The 27,802-nt window shown below is 42.5% G+C and overlaps 1 protein-coding gene and 1 long non-coding RNA gene across 3 annotated transcripts in view; one reads left to right on the forward strand and one right to left on the reverse strand.

Annotated features, from left to right (window-relative positions):
• The window catches only part of prdm6 (PR/SET domain 6), a 228,440-nt gene that overhangs the window by 78,695 nt on the left and 121,943 nt on the right, over window positions 1-27,802 (forward strand). The gene's annotated exons all lie outside the window — the stretch shown is intronic.
• Window positions 2,293-26,839, reverse strand: LOC116970883. The gene is made up of 3 exons (XR_004411342.1): window positions 26,794-26,839; window positions 5,126-5,129; window positions 2,293-2,341 (listed from the first exon to the last, which is right to left on the reverse strand). It is a non-coding gene; the product is annotated as an uncharacterized LOC116970883 (long non-coding RNA).

Here is a 27,802-nt window from a genome sequence, read left to right on the forward strand (position 1 = left end):
GATAAATTGGTTCAGATATTTAAAGAATCTGTGAAAATATAACTTGCCATTTGTTTGTTTATATGTTGACAAGATGATATAGTCCTTGCGTGTCAAAGGTGATGTGAACTGCTATGGTTTTCTTGTCAAAGTAACTAGAACTATTTAAATGCTCTAATGGGATAAGGACTTAGTACAGATTGAAGCAGGCAGACTGACCTCCGAGCTGTTACATCATCTGACACAGGAAGTTGCTGAAGTAATCAATCTTAGCTGTTTTTAGAAATTCATTACAATATTTTGTAACATTAGTTTATCAGTGCAATCATTAATCCAGACCAATTCACCATTTTACAATCAATTGTAACCTGTTTTTATACTTATCTGGGCCATATATTTTCCATGGATCCTGATGTGAAATAATTTATAATGACAGAAGTGATTTTTTTAAAAGAAATCTACCTCAAGATAACAGCAAGAAAACCTGGACATATTCTTGCTGTATAATGCTACTGTAGAATACACTAAATGCAATGTAGAGTACTCTGCCTCTGGGCACAAGATGATGTTCCCTTAAGTTGATCCTTATGCCCGTTTAAAACCTGATAAAATGTGGTCCTAGAGTCAAGAGTCAAGAGTGTTTTATTGTCATATGTCCCGGATGGGACAATGAAATTCTTACTTGCTGCAGCACAACAAAAAATGTGAATATGTAAACATTGTACCTAACGGGGGGAGAGAGAGAAAAAGTTCAATAAATAACAAATTTAGTGCAATAATAATAGTCTTTTGCAGTTCAGAGCTCAGAGCTTATTTGTTGTTGTGTTTAATAGCCTGATGGCTGTAGGGAAGAAGCTGTTCCTGAACCTGGGCGTTACACTTTTCAGGCTCCTGAACCTTCTTCCTGTTGGCAGTGGTGAAATGAATGTGTGGCCAGGATGGTGTGGATATATGATGATTTTGGCTGCCTTTTTTAGGCAGCGACTACGATAAATCCCTTCCGACGGTGGGGAGGTCAAAGCCGCTGATGTCACAACTTTTTGTAGTCTATTCTGCTCCTGGACGTTCAAGTTGCCGAACCAGGCCACGATGCATCCAGTCAGAATGCTCTCTACCGTGCACCTGTAGAAGTTTTGGAGAATCCTCTTTGACATGCCGAATCTCCGTAATCTTCTCAGGAAGTAGAGTCGCTGATGTGCCTTCTTTATAATTGCAACGGTGTGCTGGGTCTAGGAAAGATCTTCGGAAATATGCATGCCCAGGAATTTGAAGTTTCTGACCCTCTCCACCATCCTCCCATTGATGTGAACAGGACTGTGGGTCCTCATCCTTCCCCTACCAAAGGCCACAATCAGTTCCTTGGTTTTACTGATGTTGAGAGCCAGGTTATTGTGCTGGCATCATTTGGTCAATCGGTTGATCTGACTTCTATACTGAGTCGAGATGAAGCCTCTGCATCCATACCAGTTGCATAGTTAAAGTGGTCAGTAATATTGCTGTGTGGGTAGAATTAATTGATGAACACATTAGATAACAGAATTACTGAAATTGTGCCTCAAAAACTTGCTTTTTATTTTTACATTTTCATGGAATCCAGAAGAAAAGGATCCTAAAGTGCAACGCTGTTGAAATATTGCCAGTGATAACTGACCTCCCTCAAGCCTTGCCCTATTATCACTGGCATCAATCCCGCAGTCTAAAGGCGTGTTGTTTTAAAAGGGAGCTCTATCTGCCACAGATGTGACCCAGACTCTGGAGTCATTCTGTTTTATTTAAGACAAGATGTGAGCTTTTCCCTTCTTAAAATATTCTACTTTCTACATTGGGTAATGCATTTTTGTTACAATTAGATAATAATCAAATTAAAGCACTGGTAGACAAAAATGCTGGAGAAACTCAGCGGGTGAGGCAGCATCTATGGAGTGAAGGAAATAGGTCGAGACCCTTCTTCAGACTGATGTGAGGGTGGGGGGAGCGGGAAGAAGAAAGGAAGAGACGGGTACAGTGGGCTGAGGGAGTGCTGGGAAGGGGAGGAGAAAGCAGGGACTACCTGACATTGGAGAAGTCACTGTTCATACCGCTGGGGTGTAAACTGCCCAAACAAAATATGAGGTGCTGCTCCTTCAATTTACGGTGGGCAGAAAGGTCAGATTTGGAATGGGAGGGGGAGTTGAAGTGCTGAGCCACCGGGAGATCAGGTTGGTTATTGCAAACTGAGCGTAGGTGTTGGGCGAAGAGATTGCCAAGCCTACGAAACATTGCCTATCTCCTTCGATCCATAGATGCTGCTGCACCCGCTGAGTTTCTCCAGCATTTTTGTGTACCTTCAATTTTCCAGCATCTGCAGTTCCTTCTTAAACATCTTTAAGGTGAAGGTGTTTTCACCTGCAGCACAACAACCATAATGAAGCTAAAGATAGTTGAATGATAGGGATTATCCACACATCCTTATCAAAGTGAAATCCATGTACGCCATATCAACTGCACTGCCCTCAAAAATACACCTTGTTACCTCTTCCAAGAATTCGATCAAATTAGTCAGACAGAATTTGCCCCTTAGTTTTGTTTTGTTTTGTTTATTGTCACGTGTACTGAGGTACAGTGAAAAGCCGTTTTGTTGTGTGTGATCCAATCAATGGAAAGACCATACATGATTGCAATCATGCCATCCACAATGTACAGGTAGAGGATAAAGGGAATAACATTGAGTGCAAGATAAAGTCTAATAAAGTCCAATTAAAGATAGTCCGAGGGTCTCCAATTAGGTAGATGATAGCTCAGGACTAGTCCCTCGTTGATGGTATGATATTTCCATTGGTCCGATCAGTCCTTACGTTTTCGACTGATCATTAATTCTGTCCGTCAGAATTTTTTCTAATAATTATTAAAAGACATTTAGACAGGTGCATGGATGGGAAAGGTTTAGAGGAATATGGGCCAAATACAGGCAGGTGGGACTGGTGTAGATGGGGCATTTTGGTTAGCATGGATGCAAAACGACTGCATGGCTCTCTATGATTAATTTCCCTACATCTATAATTACCTGGAGTTTTCCTGATTGAAAAAGGGACCACATTTGCCAACTAGTTATTCAGTCATCTAATATGTTATTTGATCAGTGAAGATTTAGAAATCTTAGTCAGAGCACCAGCGATTGCTTCCTTTATTTCCCATTGCAGCCTGGGATAAATCTTGTGGGGCTCTAAGCATACTATGGGATCAAGTACCTCCTCTTTATTTATGAAGGCTTGCACTAGAATGTCACTTTTTCCCTTCACTGATTCTGCTGTCTGCTTCATTTCTGAATACCAATGCACAATGTGCATAGGAAAGAACTGCAGGTGCTGGTTTAACTGGAAGATAGACACAAAATGCTGGAGTAACTCAGCGGAACAGGTAGCATCTCTGGAGAGAAGAAATGGGTGATGTTTCACAACTCCAAAACAGCATCTCTATGACTTGGAACAGTACAATGATTCCTAGGCCATTTAGTTCTCAATGGGAAATTCAATCCCTGAATTTCTGACAATGTTTTTTTAGGAACAATAAATTCTTCCATGTGTCAATCCCCCAGACAGCATCTGCAATGCCTAATATTTGTTTCCAGTTTGATTTTCAACCGCATTGAAAAATTACAGTTCTTGTTCTTGAAAACAGAACAAATAGCTTTTAACATCCTTCCATCACCACAAACACATGTTTCCTTGCATGTCCAAATTACCTCATCGAAATTTACAGAATAATGAAAGGCATAAATAGGGTGGAAGTGGAACGGATGTTTCCACTGGTGGGAGAGTCTAGGACCAGAGATAATAGCCTCAGAATTAAAGGGCGCTCTTTTAGAAAGGAGGTGAGGAGGAACGTCTTTAGTCAGAGGGTAGTTAATCTGTGGAACTCATTGCCACAGAAGGCTGTGGAGGCCAAATCAGTGGATATTTTTAAGGAGAGATAGGCAAATTCTTGATTAGAACGGGTATCAAGGGTTATGGGGAGAAGGCAAAATAATGGGATTAGGAGGCAGAGGTCAGTCATGATTGAATTGGTGGAGTAGACTCGATGGGCCGAATGGCCTAATTCTACTCCTATAACTTGTGAACGTGAACTTTCCTTTGACTTTCTTTGAAGCAAACGGTTAGTCTTATTTTCCCAGCCTGATGGTCACATTAGGCTGCTGCAGCTGATTTCTGCCGCACATCTGTTTTGTTACACTCTACTGAATTAGGGAAATTACCCTCACTCCACATTTATGGTGCTACATTTCATCTATTTTTACTGCAGTTCACAGAAACCGCAAGCATTTAACTGCATTACAGGCACCTTAATACAAGGTGCAGGCACTCATGGATTAACTCATGCACTATTACTCACAGGGCTATCCCTGTAAACAACTCCAGAGCCCACAAAGGGACCATGACCTGAAACGTTAACTCTGTTTCTCTTTCCACAGATGCAGCCCGACTTACTGAACATTTCCAGCATTCTCTGTTCTTATTTCAGATTTGCAGCATTTTGTATTTCATATGGAGGAATTGCAGCATCCTTTGCTATTGGTGACTATAGAGACTATCTGTGGCCCATTAACACAAATAAACCTATCTCACCTCCCCCCCCCCCCACCTTCTCCCCAGGTACTGTTCACCAATCCAGGTTGCTGTACCAGTAGCATCTTATCCATCTTTACAGTGTCCATTATTGATGAACCAGCACCCCCCAGTAGCTGAAAGTATTCCACTTGTAAAGTGTATACGTTCCTTTGAGGGCTGACTGTTGGTTTAAGTGCCTGCAGCTGTGAAATCTTGCAGCAGACTAACATAGTTGAAACTGACACTGCACATCTTTAAATGGGGAAACCCAAACAATACCTTTCTGGGAACCTAGCAATGAAAGTCATCATCTTCGTGGGACTTTTAAAGTAATTGTAAGGGTGAGTGGAAGCAAGTCATCCTCAATCCTGAGGGACGGTCCGAGAAGATAAAGGGTAGCAAGGGGAGGAGAATGGCATTGGGAGGGAAAAGTAGATCCGCCATGATCAAATTGCAGAGCAGAGACAATGATTTGAATGGCCTAATTCTGCTCCTATGTCTGATGAATTTATGAAATTATGAACTGGATTGAAATCTGCTCGATATACATGTACTTGTAAAACTGTCCTTTCACAAATATTACAGAAATTTCTGTAAATGCATTAGAAAATGCTTATGGAAGATTAATGATTCAATATTTGTATGAGTAGTTCACAGAGAAATGCTGAATGAATGTTTTAATTGTTTTAATAATCAGTAATAGTAACTTTTAGATCAGGCTTTTGACATTAGCAACCTTCTGCAGGGTATTAGGTGATATTTGGTGGCCCACAATAAATTTATGAATCAAATTAGTTTCAGTTCCAACCATTCAAAATATAAATTCATTCAAGACACATTTCACTATGATATACACTGCACTTCAATCAATGTTTAGATCTACCTTAACAGATTCATATATCTGAATATGAACAGATATTTCAGTTCCAAGCTGAAATATTTATGTTTGGGTAGCAAATTGCAGAGAGGATTGTAATTCACAGCCATATTTAAACACTTGAGGTGTACAGGTATGTTCTGCATCCAGGCTACGCTATTCTGAGATGCTTAGATCCTGAATAAAAGGCTTGTCAGGGATGTCTTATTTTCAATCTTCAAATTAATTTGAATATCCGTGTGTCTTTAAAGTGTATTTTCATTTATCTTGTTTATGTAGCTTTTCAATGAGTGTCTGGGGAAAGACTAGAAGGAACCAAAGATTTATGTGATATTATTATTTGAATGATTTTATTAGTTATTTACCTAAATTTCCATTATTTTTAAATATAAAAGCCATTTAAAATCCATTAAAATCACTTGCATGTTTCATAGATGTTCCCAGCTTTGTTGGCCATGAAAGCTGGTCAAGAGATTATAAGAGCCAAGCATCTACATCATGCTGGACTGGCCACATTTGATGTTTGGAGCACTCCACTTGATCTGAATGAGTGGAAGACCAGGAATATAGGCTATCTGCATCTAGCACAGATGCATCTGGGGGATTGTGAATGTGTGGGCAAAATAACTCGCAATTCCAGACACCTTGTGGCCATCCTACATTGTAGCCCTTCAATTGCTTTTTATTCTATTTCTTAGTGACAGGAATAGTGAACAGAGTTAACAGTATTCTCATTGAGACATTATATAACTTCAGCACTATCTCCACGGCTTTGTAGTATCCCTCGGTACAAAGCAAATAATTTTATCGCATCTTACTCTTGATTGCCATGTGCTTGATGTATATCAGAGACCCCCGACCCACTCACACATTTCTGCAGGGCATAATTTTAATATTAATTGATTATTCCAATAGCAATCAAAAATCACAACCCCTCACGATGGCCACAGTTGATTAATTTCACTTTCTCCTATTTCAGCAGACCAAAACTAAAAAAAAGATTTTAATGACTTCACAATTGCCTCAGCGGAGAATGGGTTATAGAGCATAAATTGTGGATTTACCTTCTTATCTTTGTGATTGAAGGAAGCCAAAGCAAGCAAGCCAAAGCAAGCAAAACCCATGACAATGCCAATAATACATTGGTTTGAAATTCCCTACTTGGGGACCCTACACAAGGTGTAGTAAAATGGGACTCCCACTCACTGATAGGATTGGTTCCTGTCCCAAATCTTAAATGAAGGATAATGCATATAGCTAAGGTGGCGCAGCGGTAGAGCTGCTATTCAGTTTGTATGTTCTCCCTGGAAACGCGTGGGTTTTCTCTGGGTGCTCCGGTTTCCCCCAACATTTCAAAGACGTACAGTTTTATAGGTTGATTGCCCTCTGTAAATTGTCCGTAGTGTGTAAGATAGAACTAGTGTACGGGTGAACTTTGGTTAGCACGGACTTAGTGGGCTGAAGGAGCTGTTTCCACGCTGCATCTCTAAACTAAACTAAACTAAACTAAACTTCGACAAGTCAGAAGGAACTGAGACTGATCACCAGGGCTAGTGATCGGAAAAGGAAAATGTGGAATTTCATTGGCAGGCTGAGGGAATCTCACAAGTAAATCAATATTTCTCTCTTTCTTATTTTTAGATTTATTATTGTCATATGTACTGAGGTATAGTGGAAAGATTTTGTTTGTGCGCTCTCCAATTAAATCAGATAATACTATACTTGAATGCAATCAAGCCAAACACAAAATAAATTTAAAAGAGTGGGGTCAGATATATGGGTTAAATAATAGATCCTCCTCTGGGAACAGTACACAAGGAGTTGCCAAGTTCTGACGTCATCTTGAAGTGAAATCGGACTCTTACTTTTAAGGATTCTTTTTCTCCTTTTATTTGCATATACCTAGGAATATATGGGTAGAAGACTTAATTATAGCTACATTTGGATACAAGTAAGATCACATCAAAGCAAATGTTGATTCCCTTCTATACAAACTCCTTCCCTCCAGTGCCTTCTATTACAGAACCAATTCACAATTCATTGAAGATCAATCAAGCATCCTTTCTTTTCCATGCTGTTATATTACTAACAAAAATTAAAATTTTTTTTTTTTTTTATCGCCTGATGTTTTTTTCTCGGTTTCTGCTTGTTACAGACCCAGTTGATTTATCTTTTGTGGATTGCCAAAACACACAAAAAAACGAATGAATCGAGATAAAGTCAGAAAGTAATTGCCTTGCCTTTTACTATCATCCCATGGAGATGCATTTCTCTTTCTTCAAAACGGAGGTGCCAACCTTTACGCAGAGGGTGGTGGGTATGTAAAACGAGCTGCCAGAGGAGGTAGTTGTGGGAGATAATATAACAGCATTTAAAAGACACTTGGACAGGCACGTGGATAGGAAAGATTTAGATGATTATGGACCAAATGTGGGTAAATGTGATTAGCTTAGAAGGGGCATCTTGGTTGGCATAGACGAATTGAGCCGAAGGACCTAATTAGGTCTAAATGACTATCATTCTATTTCCGGATCATGCCCTAACAAATATGCACCTTCAATATGGACTCTCCGACTGATCACCACTCTTGGCAACCTTTCTGTTCTTCCTTGTGCTGGAACTGCTCCAGGCTTGTGCAGCCACCGCTCAACTACCTCCTCCGGCAGCTCATTCCATACACCCACCACCCTTTGTGTGAAAAGGTTACCCCTCAGATTCCTATTAAATCTTTCCCCCCTCACCTTAAACTGTTGTCAATAGACAATAGATAATAGGTGCAGGAGTAGGCCATTTGGCCCTTCGAGCCAGCACCGCCATTCAATGTGATCATGGCTGATCATGCCCAATCAGTACCCCGTTCCTGCCTTCTCCCCATATCCCCTGACTCCGCTATTTTTAAGAGCCCTATCTAGCTCTCTCTTGAAAGCATCCAGAGAACCTGCCTCCACCGCCTGAGGCAGAGAATTCCACAGACTCACCACTCTCTGTGAGAAAAAGTGTTTCCTCGTCTCCATTCTAAATGGCTTACTCCTTATTCTTAAACTGTGGCCCCTGGTTCTGGACTCCCCCAACATCGGGAACATGTTTCCTGCCTCTAGTGTGTCCAAGCTCTTAACAATCTTATATGTTTCAATGAGATAGCCTCTCATCCTTCTCAACTCCAGAGTGTACAAGCCCAGCTGCTCCATTCTCTCAGCATATGACAGTCTCGCCATCCTGGGAATTAACCTTGAAAAAACCTACGCTGCACTCCTTCAATAGCAAGAATGTCCTTCCTCAAATTAGGGGACCAAAACTGCACCCAATACTCCAGGTCCTCTGACTCAACTCAACATACCTGGAAGTGGGACAAGCAGCAGCCAGCAGCACAGTAGTGGTGAACAGTCAATAACCACTCCCTTATTTCAGAACATCAATCTCTATTCTCCAAATAGATAAAATTAAAGGCAGCTCTCCTCCAAAATGATTCTGGGGTCATAAGGAACTGTAGATGCTGAAATCTTGAGTAAAACACAATGTGCTGGAGTAACTCAGTGAGTCAGGCAACAACTAGTGAAAAAATGGATAGTTGATGCTTTGGATAGAAACCATTCCTCAGTCTGCAAACTCCAGTCTGAGGAAGTGTCCTGACTTGAAATGTCATCTATCTACTTCCTTCATAGATGCTGACTGACCTGCTAAATTACTTCAACACTGTACTTTATCCCAAATTATTATTTTTATTTCCAATGGCAATCCTGGCTTATGAAGCATGCAATCCCTGCGAGTCTATCATCAAGAAGAAGGCTTTGGGAACTCGAGGCCAAAGACATGTGGAAAAAAGATAAATAATCCTGAAGGCTTTCTCTAAGAGCATGGATTTGATTATCTAAGAATACGCAAATTTGAACTCAACAAATAAACCAAAATAATAGAACCAGAGGACATAGGTTTAAGGTGAGGGGGGAAAGATTTAATAAGAAACTGGGCCGTTGGGCTGAAGAGCCTGTTTCCACACTGTATGACTCTATGACTCTATGACCCTAATACAATGTACCAGTTCTTACTGTTGGGACTCCAAGTATTTTTTCACAACAGATGCAGATCTGTGACATGCTGGCATCACTAACATTTCTCATTTGGATAAAATATTTCCTCTGTCTGGAAGGATTAAGTTAGGTCTTGTACGAGATTTTAATTTAAACAAACATCTACTTTAGTACTTACTGGCTGGATATTCCTGTGGGCAATTGTACAATACATCGTATTCAGTTTGACATTCAGAGCTTTAAGAAAATCATTTATAATCCTTCTGCTCAAGGGAGATTTAAGTCTTTCCAGCAGAAAATAATAGTTTTATGGAAATTGCAGGACCTTGCCAGGCACTTTAATTTTATAAATTTGTTTATCAGTTAAAGGTAAAGCAGTCACAACATCACATTTTAAAGAGAAACCAATTAGGAGATTCAGATTTAGATTCAGACTGGTTTATTGGCTTATACACCAGGGTGCAATAAAGTTTTGTATTCACATGAAACACGTTGAGTAAATAGTATAGACAAAGTAATGATAAAAACAACAACAAATAATTAGCAGCAGAGTGGTGCAAGATTGTAGTACCATCCAAAGTGTTGCAAAAATATGTTTAATAAAGGAATAACTTAATGAGGTGGAGGTAAAAGTATGTGGCAACCAGGTGATTGGTTTGTGAGTGATAGCAGTGGGGAAGAAGCTGCTCTTAAGTGTAGTTGACTAGTGTAGTTGGGACATGTCGCCGGTGTGGGCAAGTTGGGCCAAAGGGCCTGTTTCCACACTGTATTACTCTATAACTCTATGACTAAGTCTGGACGTCTGGGCTTTCAAGCTTTGGAATCTTCTTCCAGGAGGAGAGAAAAGGGAATGGACAGGTTGGCAGGCATCTTTAATGAAACTCTCCATCTTCCTGGTACAATGAACCATGATGATGTACTGGAGGAAAGGAAGTGAGGAAGGAGTCTGTGATGAACTGGGCTGTTAAGGCAGTTAGGAGCAGATGCAGATAAAGGTTAATGCAGGTTAAGGCGGTCAGGAGCAGAGCGGATCTTTGGACACTGGTACACCCCACAAGTCTTAAATGCAATCTGGCTAAATTCCATGGTGATTCGAGAAACAAAATAACAAAAGAGATGAATATGCATTTCAATGGTGCTTTGCGTGACTTTGGGATGCCAGTGGAGTTCTTCAAGGGCCTGTCCCACGGCGATTTTATCGGCGACTGCTGGAGTCATATCAGGGTCGCCAAAAGATTTTGAACATTTCAAAATCCAGCGGCGACAAAATAAATGTGGGACAATTGAGGAAACATCGTGTGTCAATACGTCATCACACCGCGTTACGTCGCATCATGCCGCGTCACGCCGCATCAAGCCACGACTTTTTCGGTGACCTGATATGCCAGTCAATGATGCCGGCAGTCGCCAAAAAAATCGGCAAGTGGGACAGGCCCTTCAGTCAGTGAGCAGCAAATCACTGTCATAATGCAGTAAGTGGGGATGCCCATTTGCACACAACAAGAATTCATGAATAATCTTGATTGATGAATTTATATTAGTCAGGTAATCAGCAGAGCAGATAAGACCTTGGTTTAAAGTTTCATTGACAGTGTCCTTGACAATGTATCTCTCCCTCAGTTTTGCATTGCACTTTCTGTTCAAAATAACAAACAGATCTTTTTCTCAAAAAATGGAAACTTTAAAATGTTTATAATGTAGTCTTTTCTTTTAAGAAGCTCACTTAAGAAATGCCTCTGCTAATGATATCAATCAAGTCAAGTCAAGTCAAGTCAAGTCTAGTTTATTCGTCACATACACATACGAGATGTGCAATGAAATGAAAAGTGGCAATGCACGCGGACTTTGTGCAAAAAGGAGATGAAGAGATGAAGAGATGATTATTGGTAGGAACGTCACAGCAGAGAACTTCCTGCAAATCTTAAGTATGGCTTCAAATATAGAAGCTCGCTGTCTGTGTCAAAGATGGAGGAGTAGTCTGGATACATTGTTGGATCCTGGAACACACTGTGGGATCATACGAACCCAAACCATATCCTAACTTTGAAAATCCACAAAAGTACAGATATTGTAAATTTCAAATTAAAACAGAAAGTGCTGTATATACTCAAATTAGACAGTATTCTGTGGAGAGAGAAAACAAGTTATATTTCAGGACAATGAATTTTCATCAGTCATTGACTTGAACTGTTACATCTTTATCTCTCACTGCAGAATGCTTCCTGAGCTGCTGAGTATTTCCAGCAGTTTCTTTTTTATTTCATGTTCTAACTTTGCTTGGTGACTCATGGGACTGTTGAAAGTAAATGATCTGGGCAAATCCTTGGCCTGTCACCAGTTCTCTGACATGTTTCTACTGTGGGACTTTAAAAGTATCTAGTTAGGCATCTTCACATCTGCTTTAAACATGTGCCTGACTCCATGCCTGTAACAGAGGAACTAATGTCCATGCAAATGGAATAGAGACCATCCCACTGACAGAACAGTGATAGCTTGAGTTAGAGGGATGTTAACTGGTATATCGGTAAGGGGCTCTTTGCTCCCGTAGAAAGCATTATGAGGAACTGATGCAGTGAGATTCTGGTGAAACCATGAATTTATCACAATACTAGAATATTAAAATGCTGCAGAGAATTTTGCGCTTGTTGAATTTAATAGAACTTTTATTACTAATACTTTTATGACTGATTTTTTAATGATTAGGGTTAAATATAATGATAATAATTGATAAGAAACGATATACAAACACTCCCCGAATTTTGTAAATAGGCAACTTATGTAAACTCACACAAACAATTCTGTACTCAATCCCTAGTGCAATCAAGACAGGTTGTAATTTTCACAACACTGTGCAATCACTCAAGTTTACATCAGAAACAAGACAGCAATGGCGGTGGTGCTTACCCAGAAGGCTGGGCGGTGCAGAAAGTGCCCCCAGATGCAGCTGGACCTCACTGGACCTCACTGAGACAGTTAACAGAAGTTAAGGAGCAGGATAGACATGAAGCGAGAGAAAGTGGGTGTGGTTTAACTACAGTTTGAAAATTCAATGTTCATGCCATTGGTTTGTAGATTTTGTTTTTTGTTAGCATTTAGAGTTCTGGGGAGTGACAATAACATTGAAGTCAACCAGATTATTTTGGCATTGCTCTTTATCCCAATCTTGATTGAAAGGAATTGCTTTTCATTACTTTTTTCTTTGCAAATACACTTTTTGACTGATGTAATGAAAATCATCAGTGTTGTATTTAATTGAAAGTAAGGATATTCTCATAAAATATGGTCAAAGTTGTTCACTTAACAAATAGTGTAGAATAAGACTGAAGAGACCAGTTTCTCTAAGATTCATCATTACTTTTCTTTGTGATTAAAAACAGATTTTGATAGCCACTTTCTAGATTTTGTAAGCTGTCCATCTTTATATCAATTCATTCATCTTCTGAAGTTTAAAAATGCTTCAATTATTAAATGCTATTCAGTACAATTTTGCACCAATCATTTGTGATGGGGATTTATCTCGAATTGTTTTCTTCTTTATAACTTGGAGACCATTGTTTAATATATGTAATTGAGTTTAATTATGTCAAAACAAATGAAATGCATCAAGCAATGTTTGTGGACAGCCAGAGAGTTTCAAAAAGGATATATTTGTGACAAAATATTCCTCTGGTATTTTTCCAATAAACTTAAAAATAAAATTTGCAGCTGGGCGCTAAAATTCTTCCACAGAAAACAGAGCAATAACAGGATTCTCACAGTAAGGGACCAGAAATCTTGCAGCATCAATGGGGTGGGTCACAACCAGAAACAATCCCATCTTACTCCAAAACTGCACACGATGAATGAACTGTCAGTACTTTTTTTTTCCCAGTGGATAAGTTTGGCCAAGTAAATAATAAAAGGTTCAATGGATTTTTCTGATCACTGTTTGTGTCCTGATAGTGTAAAACTGATCCAACAAACATTCCTCTGATCAGCAGGCATTTCATGTCCGAAACATCCATGGATTGATTGATAGTCTTGTATCTATTGCTAACCCCTGCTTGCATTAGTGATAAAGGAGATATTGAAAGAGGGTATAATACTGTTCAGTTTATATAACCATCCTGTGATGGTACCTGGTTTCATTTGACAAAATCTTAGCACATTCTAGCTTTGCACAAATTTATACTTAGAAAACTGTTTTTCATTTAATGGGTCAATATATATATATGGCCTCAATATATGTTTTCCTATTGACTAGTTAAAACAACTATTCAGTTTGAAGAAAAAATAATCATTACTTTGTTTATTAATTATAAATTCATTGTTCAAGAACTCTGCAAAAATAAATATTTTTAACTAAAGAGTCAGTAAAACAGTACCATTTATTTATCTAAAACAGTTTTTGTTTGTCTTATTAACTACTGATACTAACTTACTCAGAAAATTGTGCATGCTGCACTAATGCAATTTTTCTCCATGCCATGATGGAGTTTGGGCATTTTAGCGATAAATTTCTAACCCAAAAACCCCAAATGTTCTTATCAGACAGTGTTACATATATTTGGTGCTGGTAGATAATTGCAAAACAAACTCCAAATACTCAAATGAACTAACGTCATCCATAGTCAAATCCTGAGAGATCTTCTCAAAGTAATAACCTTTTGTGGAGGTCTTGAAATTCAGAGTAGGTCCATACCTCAATTAAGGCAAAAGGGCAGCTTCAAATGGACCTAGCAGCCGATTTAAGGAAGTCTAATCAGTTTAGACTGCATGAAAAAAAAACCTTTTCATTGTAGCTTAGTGCACCTGACAATAATATACTTAAACCTAAACCAGTATTTCTGTTCTGATAAAGGGTCTTCAACCTGAAACGCCAACTCTGTTTTACCTTCCACCGATGCAGCCTGATCTGCTGAGTACTTCCATCATGTAATTACTTTAGATTTCCAGCAGATGCAGTTTGTTTGATTTCCAGTATTTTGTTTTGTGTTGCTTCCTAATTAAACCAGCTAAGCTTCTGGAGAATGGAAGTAATCCCAAATTATTATGAAATAATGATGATGCATTTTTCTAAGCCAAAATTGAGCCAGCATGCATATCAATTCAAAATTAAGCCTCATTCATCAACAATTCTTTCCAACAATAACATCCGCGCGTCTATTTATATTTTGTGACCAATCAACTTTGAAGCTAATATTCTAATAACTAAAAAGTATAAAATCAAATTAAAACTCTAAAAAGTTGAAAGTCTAGTATTTTATTTCTTGTAGGTGCTGGTACAAATACCATCAGAAATCCCCCCCACTGGATATAGGTAATTAGAGGGTGGGATCATTCACCAAAGATCTGGTGTTAATCCTCGTTCGGTTGGTATTCTTAATTGTATTATTGTTGATAAATGGAGCCTGACAAGTATTAATATCATGTCTCTGATGAACACATCAGAGTACAATACATGAAAATGAAGAATAGTCAAGAGCTTCCCCCCAGTATACCAAGTTTTAAATGGAGGAATAGCCAACTGGATAGAGAATTGGCTTCAAGGAATGAAGTAGAGAATGATGGTGGAAGGTTTGTTTTTCGAACTTGAGGCCTGTGTCTAGCGGTGTGCCACAGGTTACTAATCCCTGTGCCACGGTGCCACATTGAATGGCAGAGCCCAGGGGAGAGTTGTAGCAAAGAGGGATCTAGGAGTGCCTATGCATAGTTCCCTGAAAGTGGCATCATAGGTAGATAGTGTGATCAAAAAGACTTTTGGCACATTGGCCTTTTTATTTTAATAGAAAAATGTAATAGAAACTTGAGGAGCATCTTTTTCACAAAGAATATTTGGAATAAACTACCAGGGGAGATAGTTGAGGATTTAAACTATCTCACCATTTAAAAACAGATTTGAACAGGATCCTGGCTAGGAAAAGCTTAGAGGGATGTGTAAAAGGACTTGTTCCAACACTCAAAGTCTCTTACCAAGTATCTTTATTCATTCACTACACACATTGTGCCCTAGCTGTCCGTGGTCATCACTGGGACTAGAGAGAGAGCTAGAGGCGGGGAAGCTACAATTATACAGGAGACAATGGGGCGTGGTTAGTAGTGGTGAGGTCACTATGTTAAAGGAGCATGCACTGATCTACATCCTTTCTCTTGGAAACAAAGCGACCACGGCTCATACGCTAGAGGCAAACCAGAAACAGTTGGAAAACATAATGAAGCAGACTACTCGCCCACTCCGTACCGGACAGGCGGCTTGACCAAATGCCCAGAGCGGGTGCGCAACCCGCCTTCCCCTTCCACCGCAGGAGCAACAGGAACGGGTGCAGGGACAGAGATAGGGGAACCGGGAGATGAAAGCCCAGGTGGAGGAGGAGAGCAAGGCGACGGAACGGGATCCACAGCAGGTGAAGGAGGAGAAGGGGGACCGTGCGGGCTGGGCACCATGAGCTGAGAGGGAAGGGTCCGTGGCATGCGAGGAGTGACAGGGGCAGGAGTAGCCGCAGGCGGAGGATAACGGACTGGCGGCGGGGGCTGGGCAGGCGGCGGGGAATGAACAGGCGGCGAAAACGGGTCCGCGGGAGGTGGAGCAGGTTCGTTGACTAGCAGCAGGTGCTGGCGTGTCCGACGGTACACAGTGCCCTCGTAATTAACCAGGTAGGACCGTGGAGAGTCGGCATTGCCAACGACAACGGCCAGCCGGTGATGACCGGAGGTGGACATCATCCGAACAACCTGGCCCGGGAACAGACGGGGAAGTAATCGGGAAGATTTATCAAAGGAGCGCTTTTGGATGACCTGTTTCTCGATGATGCGATCCTTGACAGCGGCAGGGCTTAGGACAGCGGGCGTTAGAGATTGCTGAGAAACCGGGAGAGGGGGGTCTAGTGGTGTGGGACATGAGGCGCTGGGCAGGCGAACCAAGTGCGGGGTCCCGGGAAATGTTGCGGAGGTTGAGGAGGGCAAGATGGAAGTCCGAATGGGACAGACGGCAATGTTCCAGCAGTTCCTTGGCACTGCGGACAGCGCGCTCCGCAAGGCCGTTGCTCTGCGGGTACTCGGGGCTGCTGGTGATGTGGCGAAAGTTCCATAGGGCGGCGAAAGCGGCGAACTCCGCGCTGGAAAACTGCCCGCCATTGTCGGATTGGAGAGTCACCGGGGAGCCAAAGGTAGAAAAGTGGCGGCGAAGCTTCCCGATGACGGCAACAGACGTGAGGGAGGGCAGCTGGTCCACCTCGAACCAGCTGGAGTAGGAGTCCACCAGGACCAGGAAGTGTTTGCCACGCCATTCGAAAATGTCAGTGGCGACAGCCATCCACGGCAGCTCTGGAGCCGGCTGCTGCATGAGAGGTTGGCGTTGTTGATGAGGCAGTAGGCTGTTGCAGGCAGCACAGGCGGAGACCCTGTCACGAATCTCCGGAATCATGCCAGACCAGAAAAACTGAGCCTGGGCCCGGGACAAAGTGGCCTCCACCCCGGGGTAACCGCTGTGTGCGGTTTGGTAGTAGTGGTCACGCAGAGCGTCCGGCACCACGACCTTGTGGCCCTTCACCACCACTCCGCTGTGCAGCACCAATTCGTCCCGAACCAGGAAGTAGGGCACGGCACCGGCCGGTAGAGAAGAGCGTCGGTCAGGCCAGCCACGGCGGATGACGCCCGCAAGCTGTTGTAGTGCAGGATCAGCGGCAGTGTGTTCGACCAGGGACTGCATCTGCCAAGAGGGAACAATGTTAACGTTCAGTACCATCAGGTCAGACGATTCGTATGGATGACGGGCAACGGAAGGGAGCGGCGCACGGGACAATGTGTCGGCCACGAACATTTCCTTGCCCTTGCGGTACACAATGTTGAATGTGAATCGTTGGAGCTGCAGCATCATTCGCTGCAACCGCGAGGAGGCCGCATGGATAGGCTTGTTCAAAATAGAAACCAGCGGCTGGTGGTCCGTTTCAATGGTGAAAGTGTTGCCCATAATGTAGTCTTTGAATTTGGAGCATGCGAAAACCACTGCAAGGAGCTCCTTCTCGATCTGAGCGTAGCGCTGCTCAGCAGGGGTCATGGTGCGAGAGGCATAGGAAACAGGCAGCTGCCGATTGTCCTCGAGCTGCAGGCAGGCAGCACCGAGTCCGAACCGAGAAGCATCGCAGGTGAGGACGATTGGTCTGTTCAGGTCAAAATACGTTAAAGTCGGGGTGCGAGCGAGCCTGGACTTCAGGGCTACGAATGCCGACTGGTGATGCGGTAGCCAGACCCAGGCATTGTCCTTTTTGATTAGCTCCCTCAGAGGGGCACTCAGTTCGCTGAGGTCGGGTATGAACTTACCCAGGTAGTTGACCATGCCCAGAAATCGCTGCAGGCCGGGCACGTCGGTGGGAGCAGGCATTTCGGTGACCGCAGCAGTCTTCTGGGGGTCTGGCTTTAGTCCACTGGCCGTGAAAACGTGGCCCACGTACGTGACCTCCTGAACGCGGAACCGACACTTCTTCGGGTTGAGCTTGAGATTAATCTCACGGGCCCGGTCCAGGACTTGGCGGAGTGGTGGTGAAGGGCCACAGCGGTCACCCCGGGGTGGAGGCCCCCATGGACCCCCTGATAGAGTATCCTGACCGTTTCGATGACATTCTGGGCAAGCTGCCCTGTGCCTATAAAATCGTTGTTGACCCGGGGGTCGACCCGGTCGTTAGACCGGCCCACCGGGTGTCTTTTGCCATGAAGGGCCGCGTGGAGTCCACACTTCGTGATATGGTTTCCACTGGCATCCTCAGAGAGGTGAGCGCACCCACCCTGTGGGTCTCCACCATGGTCGTTGCTGCCAAGAAAGACGCCAGCGAGATCAGGATCTGCATCAACCCGAAGGACCTGAACCTTGCTATCCAGCGCCCGCACTACCCCATGCGGACGGTGGAGGACGTCGCTGCACAGGTTGGTCCTGCCACTGTCTTCTCGGTCTTAGATGCCAAGAGCTCCTTTTGGCAGATCCCTCTCGATGAACGTTCGTCTTATTTAACCACCTTCAGCACACCTTTCGGCAGGTTTCGTTTTCTTCGCATGCCCTTCAGGATCAACTCAGTTGGCGGGACTATGAACATTACATCGCTATTGCTCATCCTGGTGTATCTCCTGCGGTACAGGCTCACATGCTCCTCAACCTGGCTGGTCCGGAGGCTATGGAACATTATGCGGCGTTCGACTTCGACCCTCCGGAAGACCGCAATGACCCGGTATGTCTCATGGCCAAATTTAATGCCCTATGTGACATTCCCACAAATAACATAATTGAGCGCTTTAAGTTTTTCTCAAGACGTCAGGTTCCCGGTGAGCACATTGACGCTTACATTGCCTCTTTGCGTCATTTGGCTCGGAGGTGCCGCCTCGAAGCTATTACAACTGACGAATTGATCAGGGACGTCCTGGTATACGGTCTCCTAAACTCAAAGCTGCGCGAAGATCTACTAATGAAACCCGACCTCACGCTAAAGGATGCCATGCATTCTGCTCGTATGGCCTCTGCTGTCGGCTCCGTTTCCCACCCACAGTCCCAGGACATCAACTTCACCGGTACCGTGGGCCGCCGGCGGATCAATAGCCCGCCTCGCCCGTTCTCGCCCGCTTCTCCCGCTAAGGTCACCCCTCGTCGTTGCCCGAATTGTAATTTCTCCTCGCACCAGAACAACGTTTGCCCAGCGCAATCCCACTTCTGACACCATGTAAAAGATCTTGTTCCAACACTCAAAGTCTCTTACCAAGTATCTTTATTCATTCACTACACACATTGTGCCCTAGCTGTCCGTGGTCATCACTGGGACTAGAGAGAGAGCTAGAGGCGGGGAAGCTACAATTATACAGGAGACAATGGGGCGTGGTTAGTAGTGGTGAGGTCACTATGTTAAAGGAGCATGCACTGATCTACAGGATGTAGGCCAAATGTGGTTCAAGAGCAGCAGTGGTATCTTGGTCAGCATGGACAAGTTGGGCCAAAGGGTCTATTTCTGTGCTGTATGACTCTATATGGAGGATTCACCCTTACTTCCGTACAATTTTAAAAGGCGCTAAGGAAGCAAAAACACACCAGGACTAGATTCTGCATCAACTTCCTGTCCTGATTGACTGGGTTCTTTCCTCTGTCTCTTAAGCCCAATAATGTTGTCTTTGGCAATCCACTGTCCATACTTTCATAGACGCCCTGACAATTGTCTCTACACCAATGCAGATCACATCATCAATTTTAATTGTTCCACAATCCATGGGTGCGCTCTTAGCTGAGAAAACAGCTTTTTAAAATGCCCTCCTGAAATCTCTTTAAAATGTTGTTTAAAGTCTACCTCTTTAACCAGTCCTTTGGTTACCTGGTATGTTCTCAGGTATCCTCAGGTGGGTCAGCAACTAAAGTTAGTTGCCTCTCCTGTGAGACAACGCAGAATTATTTATTACTGTGGATAAAGAAGGTATGGATGGAGTGAGTAAAAGGCCCTGTTTCTGCACTGTGCAATTCTACAATTCTACAATTGTAAAGCAGCGACAGAAATATATGAACCTTGTTAAGAACTAAGGATATTTCATGGTCTTAATGGTATTATGGTTAAAAAAAAAAGATCTGGTTGCCCGTAAGCTTTTCCTTGTTCTTGGATACGTTGGTGACTAACCTCATTCTCTTGGTCCCTGTTGTTCCTCCTGATATTGGTGGTTTGATCGTGTTACTATTTTGGTGGTTGTGTAGCCTCTCGATGTTAATGAGACTTTGCTAATGTAGAGTCTCTCAGGAGCAATCCTGTTAATGCTTTTGGGCTATTCAGCCATTAATATTTCCTTCCAATCAATAGGATTCCCCGTCATTGTACCATCTACCTTGTTCAGCTGTATTATCATGTTGCTGTTCCCAAGCCACACCACCAAGATAATAACGTTCAAGTATGAGACTGCTCGGATGCAATGGAGCTTGTTGACCTTGCGCAACAACATAGACTCAATTCCAATGGCTTGTTGAAATGATGATGATGATGTGTTCCTTGGACCCCATTAAAATTCATCAGGCAAGCCATGAGCACAGCGGTAGAATTGCTGCCTTACAGCGAATGCAGCGCCGGAGACCCGGGTTCGATCCCACTATGGGTGCTGTCTGTAGAGCGTTTAAACGTTCTTCCTGTGACCTGCGTGGGTTTTCTCCGAGATCTTCGGTTTCCTCCCACGCTCCAAAGACATACAGGTATGTAGGTTAATTGGCTTGGTAAATGTAAAAATTGTCCCTAGTATGTGTAAGAGAACGTTAATATTCTGGGATTGCTGGTCGGCACAGACCCAGTGGGCTGGAGGACCTGTTTCCGTGCTGTGTCTCTAAACTAAAGATACCAATTAAATGCTGCATTCTGCTTAACTCTTAGAAACATATGCCATAGCGGCTATGGAGCCCATGTCTTAGGGTATTTTTAACATGGAACTTAACAGGTTCTTGATTAGTGTGTCAAAGTTTACGGGGAGAAGGCAGGGGAATGGGGCTGAGAGTGAAAGATAGATTAACCACGATTGAATGCGGAGTAGAATCGATGGACTGAATGGCCTAATTCTGCTCCAATGACATGAACATGAACTTCAACCTATACCAGGAGGATTGGGAAGAGTACTGAAGTACCAGGAGGCGAAAAGAGACTAGATGTGGCTCATAGTTGCTTTGTTGCAAGCCAGGATAACTACCTGACCCTAACAGCTTCACAGAGTATTTTTTGAATCTTGAACATTCATTGTCTGATCCATAAACAGACACATATTAATGTCAAAGTACTGGTTGCAATGGAAATAAAGTATAGAGTAAAAGTACAAAAGAACAGAAACTCCTGGAGTAACTCAGCATCTTTGGATAACATGGACAGGTGATGTTTCTGGTCAAGACCCTTCTTCAGACTGATTGGAAAAGGAGAGAAGAATGCTCAAAAAGGGGAGAGGCAGGGCGAAGCATGGCAGGTAATAAGTCGACACAGGCTGGTGGGAGGAATTAGGTGGGAGTGCAATGGGGTGTGAGGTAGGGAAGGTTGGGGGGAGTGAAGATAGGGGGAGGGGTGGTGTTGTGTATACTTTCCCTTTATATTCAGCCTCCCAAAGTGCAACACCTCAAACTTTCCTGGATTAAACCATCGCACATCTCTCCGCCCATTTCTGTAGCTGATCTAGTATCTGCTGTATACTTTGACAGCTTTCCTCCCTGTCTACAACTCAACCAAATTTGGTGGCATCTTGCAACTTACCAAACAAACCAATTTACATTAACATCCAAGTTATTTAAATATATCACAATCAGCAAAGGTCTCAGCACAGATCCCTTCACAACTCCACTGGTCAGGGGCCTCCAGCCAGAATAGCACCTCCACGACCCTCTGTCTTCTTTGAATAATCCAGTTCTGAATCAAAATGACCAATTCACCGTGGATCCCATAAAATCAGAAAGGTGGAGCCTTCCGGAGATCTCAAAGGGGCTTATGCCAAGTTTGAATTGGCATGAATTCCAGAGAAACGCTAAGATCATAAAAGGAGAAGAGTTCCAGGAAAACCAGGATCTCCCCCTCTTTGCTCTCTTGAAATACTGGGATGGATGAACGATTTGCCTTTATTGCTCCTACAAGTTCTACCACATGTTCCATATTCCTTTGGGCATAAATTTATTTTCTGCCGTCTTTGCCCTCAGGCATCGAAGTCAATATATTTTGTAAAATTACATACTTTTATAGGCCCTAACCTCTTTTAAAAGGTTCAAGTTTCAAAAAATTAAGTTTTCTCAGTGGGGCATGAGCTAATTCTTCCAGTAATCTTAAGATCACTGCAAGAACAGTAATGATGAAAGAAAAATAAAAGCTGAAACCATCTGAGGCTCAGTTTCCCAAAACTGGCAGACATCATTTCAAGATAGACACAATATGCTGGAGTAACTCAGCATCCCTGGAGAGAAGGAATGGGTGACGTTTTGGGTTGAGACCCTTCTTCAGACCTAATTTCAATTCACTTTGACTAACTTGTTTAGCTTCGGAACATACTTTGTGCCTTAAACGTTGAGTTGATTATTATCACAAAAATGATAATTCTCATAGTAGACTTACATAAGGATTAACCAGCATCCCATTTAAGAGGGACATCATAGTTTATGTCTGGAGACAATGACTTGTTTTGGATGAACATGTGTCTGCCAGTGAGGGAACATTTCACTACTACGCCACTTGGAAGTCCCTGAATTAGATAAGGAAATATGTGCACATGTGTTTAAGAAGAATTACCAGAAATATTTTTGCAACTGTTGCGAAGCAGTAGAGTTGCTCCCTCACAGCGCCAGCGAACCCAGCTTTGATCCTGGCTACGGGTGCTATCTGTAGGAATTTGTATGTTTTCCCTGTGACCGCAAGAGTTTGCTCTGGGTATCCCTCCCACACTCCAAAGGCGTACGGGTTTGTAGGTTAATTGGCTTTGGTTAAAATGTCCTTAATGTACAGGATTGTGCTCATATACAGGGATTACTGTTCGGCACGGACTCGGTGGGATGAAAGGCTTGTTTCCGTGCTGTATCTCTAAAGTCTAAAGTCTAAATTTCTTCTGATAGCCAACTTTGATATGAGACTGGTGGACATTCTGAATTGATGCATTAACAAAGATTTATAGGATCCACTACCAAGGTTATGGAGGTGAATCAGAACAACCTGAGGTAACTCCCGATCATTATCTTGTAATTAGAACATTACTGCAATAATTACTAGACCTCACCAAATCATTCATACAATAGACAATAGACAATAGATAATAGACAACAGGTGCAGGAGTAGGCCATTCGGCCCTTCGAGCCAGCACCGCCATTCAATGTGATCATGGCTGATCATCCCCAATCAGTACCCCCCGTTCCTGCCTTCTCCCCATATCCCCTGCTATCTTTAAGAGCCCTATCTTGCTCTCTCTTGAAAGCATCCAGATGGTATGCTTGCCTTCACCAGTTGGGGCATTGAGTATAAGAGTGTCATGGTAAAGGTTTATCGGACTTTGCTTAAGCTGCATTTGGAGTATTGTGGAGAATGGTTGTCCCATTGCATGAAATTTGGGGAGGCTTTGGAGAGGACACAGAAGAGGTTTACCAGCATTCTAGCTGGATTAGAGGACATTAGCTGCAAGGAGAGGTATGACAAACTTGGATTGCTTTCTCTAGAATGTGGGAGGCTGAGGGGTGACCTGATAGAAGCTTATAAAACTACCAGAGGCCTGGATAGTGTAAACAGAATCTTTTTCTCAAGGTAGAAATGTCGAGTACTAGAAGGAACAGCTTTAAGTCAGAGAGGAAAGTTTAAAGAAGGTTTTCGTGTATTTTAGTTTAGAAATAGAGCGTGGAACCAGGCCCTTCGGCCAACTGAGTCTGCGCCAACCGGATACGAGTTTTATCCTACACACTAGGGACAATTTACAGAAGTCAATTAACCTACAAACCAACATGTCTTTGGAATGCGGGAGGAAACCGGAGCGCCCGGAGAAAACCCATGTGGTCAGAGGGAGAATGTACAAACTCTGTACAGACATTCTACCGCTGCACCACAGTGATGCCCTTATGAGGGACTAGATTATTACACAGAGTGGTGGATGTCGGTAATGTGCTGCCAAAAGGGTGGTGGTGGACATAGATATGGCAATAACATTTATGAGGCTTTTGGATAGGCACATGAATATGCAGGGATAGGCAGGGATATGGATCATGTGGCAGCAGAAGGGAGCACTTTAATTTGATATCATGCTTGACACAGGGCTGAATGGCCTGTTTCTGTGCTGTATTGTTCTAAGTTTTGTGCTTAAAGTTACATGTACCTGATGCAAGGATATTCAGTCAAAGAAAAGTAACTAATTAATTTAACTAAGTTTACATTTCAATATTAAAAATAAGCAGCCGCTGCAGTTTGCACTGCTCTGACATGCTTGAATGTTTACTAATGATGACCTGAGAACCTTTTACGTTATTGAGAGCAATTATAATGAGTGTCTAAGAGGTTAGTAAAGGGTCAGACTTAAATGCTTTTATTAGAATACTAAAGTTTTTGACAAAGATGTAGTACTGCAGGTGTGAATCTCTAAAGTAATTTGTGTTAATTTCATTCCCTTTCTATTGATTTATTTTAATAGTAGCTATCCATAAACCTATAGATTTCCATGAATGGTCATTTTTGTTTGAGGGGGACAAGAATTGGGATGCGACTTATGTACTTATTTATTTATGTATTTATTTATGCCTACAATATTCTGTTGTGCTGAAGCAAAGCAAGAATTTCATTGTCCTATCTGGGACACATGACAATAAACTCTCTTTAATCTTGAATCTTGAACATCAATGTCATTCAACTTCTGACACCCTACACTTTTTTAAAATTTGGATATAATTAAAAATAGGCAACATGTGTTGCAAATAACATGGAACAATCATTTTGAATCAAGAACCAAAATAATCAAGCTGATATCAAGAAAGCCAGAAGCAACAGCATGATGACATCCCTCCTGTCAAAATCTCTTTCTCCCCATCATAAATCTGGAACATTTTTTTCCCTTTGAACGTTTTTTACCGCAAATGGAGTCGGCCACAAAAGCAGTATTTTGTGAGTGATGGAACATTAGCTGCAGTCAGCAGACTGCCACTGTTGAAATGTGGGTTTCTGCTATCTTTGGAGTAGATAGAATGTAAACACATTGTAATGTTTACGTGACATGGTAAAGAGTACTTGTTAGAGTCTCCAGAAACAGTGGGAGATAGGGAACTTGTCTTCAAAGATGATAGTGTGCATGTTTGCAAAGGTGAAAGGGCATATGTCTGCAAAGATGATAGAGCCCAGCTTTGGTCCCCGCTGTTAGAGTAATTGATTTTATTGCTTGATGTGCCAGCTGATTTTTACCTTAAATAAAATGAGAGCTGCAAGGTTAACTAAATAGATGCGATTCAACTGAAGTAATAACATTCTGTCATCCATTCTATATAATGTTAAGTAGACAGTAGTAAGATAAGAAAGAAAATAAACAGTACACACAAAGATATTTTTGATATCCTTTTCAAGGTTGTAAACACCTTCAAACCAACTTGGCAGAATGTAGGTGTTGTCACCTCTTGTATTTCAGTCTGACAGAGGTTAATTTGGATCTGATCGGGGGGTAAGTTTTCACTTCTGTTTGGAGCGGGGCTATTACCATTGACTCAATGAACATCAATAAAAAAATCTATTTGCAATGGAATCACATTGTCAAAGTTCTGTGAAATATAGACGTCTCGCTGATTTGCAAATTGAGATTTCATTGCAGTGTTACATTTATTAAGTTATAACTGTGGTCTTAGGGTCACATAGAGATATAGCACAGAAACAGGCCCTTCGGTCTACCCAGTCGATGCCAGTCCTCCGTGCCCATTTTTACCCTAATCCGACCCTAACCGATTTGATTAGTTTAGTTTAGAGATACAGAGTGGCAACAAGCCCTTTGGCCCTCCGAGTCTGTGCCGACCAGTGATCCCCACATACTGACACCATCCTACACATACTAGGGACAATTTACAATTGGGAGGAAACCGGAGATCCTGGAGAAAACCCATGCAGGTCACGGGGAGAACCTACAAACTCGTACAGACAGCACCCGTAGTCAGGATCGAACCTGGGTCGTTGGCCCTGCAAGACAGCAACTCTACCACTGTGCCATTTAAAAAGAAAGAAAGGTTGAAACTTTGAAAAGGAAGAAAGGTAAAACTTCTTCCCACAGCGGCCACCTAATCGTTTTTGCCTTGATTACTCCAATCACTCTGGACTGTGGGTAATAATCGGGCTCCAGTTGGGTTCTTTACTTTTATTTAATCACAGACAATCACAATAGCAGGTAACTCAACATGCAGTCTTCATGTGTCCTCCAGTGGACTTTCTGCACTACACAAAATAACTACCCAAAGTCTACCACTCGCCCACATACTAGAGGCAATGAGGCAGCACAGATCCAAGCAGCAGCATCTTGTTTCTCAATTGTTGGATCATAGAAATGAAAACCACATTTGCAGTGCAGGCCATAAATTGTTTGGCCAACATTCAAGGCCTACCCAAGGTCTATACAAAGACAAACTTATTACTCTGCCAATATATTAAATTACAGTCATAGGGCACAAAAGCAGGTGCATCTTGTCCCATCTAAGCTAGTCCAATTTGCCCGCGTTTTTCCCGTATCCTTCTAAACCTTTCCTGTCCAAGTACCTGTCCAAGTGCCTCTTACCTGTTCAGACATGCTGCCTGACTCGCTGAGTTACTCCGGCACTTTGTGGCTTTGTTTGTAAACCAGCATCTTTGTGGCTTTGTAAACCAGTTCCTTTGTTTGTATATTTTACTGCTCCATTGCAAAATCTCGTCAAGGAATGCCTACTTTGAAGAAGTTCTCCTGGGATGAAAGGTCCGGACCTGAAACATCCATGTTCTCTAGAGAAGCTGCTGGACCCGCTGAGGAACTCCAGCACTTTGCGTTTTTGTAAACCAGCGTCTATAGTTCTTTGTTTCTACTCTCTGTTTTTTAAATGCTGTTATAGTACCTGGTTTAACTACCTGCTCTCTCAGCTCAATCCATATGCACACAGTGTGAAAAAGGTTTGTATTAAATTTTGCCCAACTCACCTTAAACCTGTGTCCTCTAGTTTCGTCCTGGCTGTCAGTGGTCAGTGCTTTGGAGACAGAGCAGGATAAAAATTAAGTGGCACAGTGGTGAAGCTGGTACAGCTGCTGCCTCCCAGTGTCAGAGACCTGGGTTCGATCGCAACGTCAATAGACAATGGACAATAGATGCAGAAGTAGGCCATTCAGCCCTTCAAGCCAGCACTGCCATTCAATGTGATCATGGCTGATCATCCACAATCAGTACCCCATTCCTGCCTTCTCCCCATATCCCCTGACTCCCTAATGAGTGCCCCCCCACCCACTCCCTTTGGACAGTCTCCCTCAGATGGTCACGTCAATCAATTCAGCTTGCTTATTTATGTATTGTATATATTTACCTTTCTTGTACATCAGTGGAGCTGCACACTAAATCTCGTTGCACTGACGTGCAATGACAATAAAAGATATATTATTATATTATTATTATTATCTTCAAGAGCCCTATCTAGCTCTCTCTTGGAAGTATCCAGAGAACCGGCCGCCACCGCCCTCTGAGGCAGAGAATTCCACAGATTCACAACTCTCTGTGCGAAAAACTGTTTCTTCATCTCTGTTCTAAATGGCTGACCCTTTATTTTTAAACTGTGGCTCCTGGTTCTGGACTTCCCCAACATCGGGAACATGTTTCCTGCCTCCAGCGTATCCAAACCTTTAATAATCTTATATGTTTCAATAAGATATCCTCTCATC

The sequence above is a fragment of the Amblyraja radiata genome, chromosome 3 (genome assembly GCF_010909765.2).
Source record: "Amblyraja radiata isolate CabotCenter1 chromosome 3, sAmbRad1.1.pri, whole genome shotgun sequence".
Taxonomy (NCBI): domain Eukaryota; kingdom Metazoa; phylum Chordata; class Chondrichthyes; order Rajiformes; family Rajidae; genus Amblyraja; species Amblyraja radiata.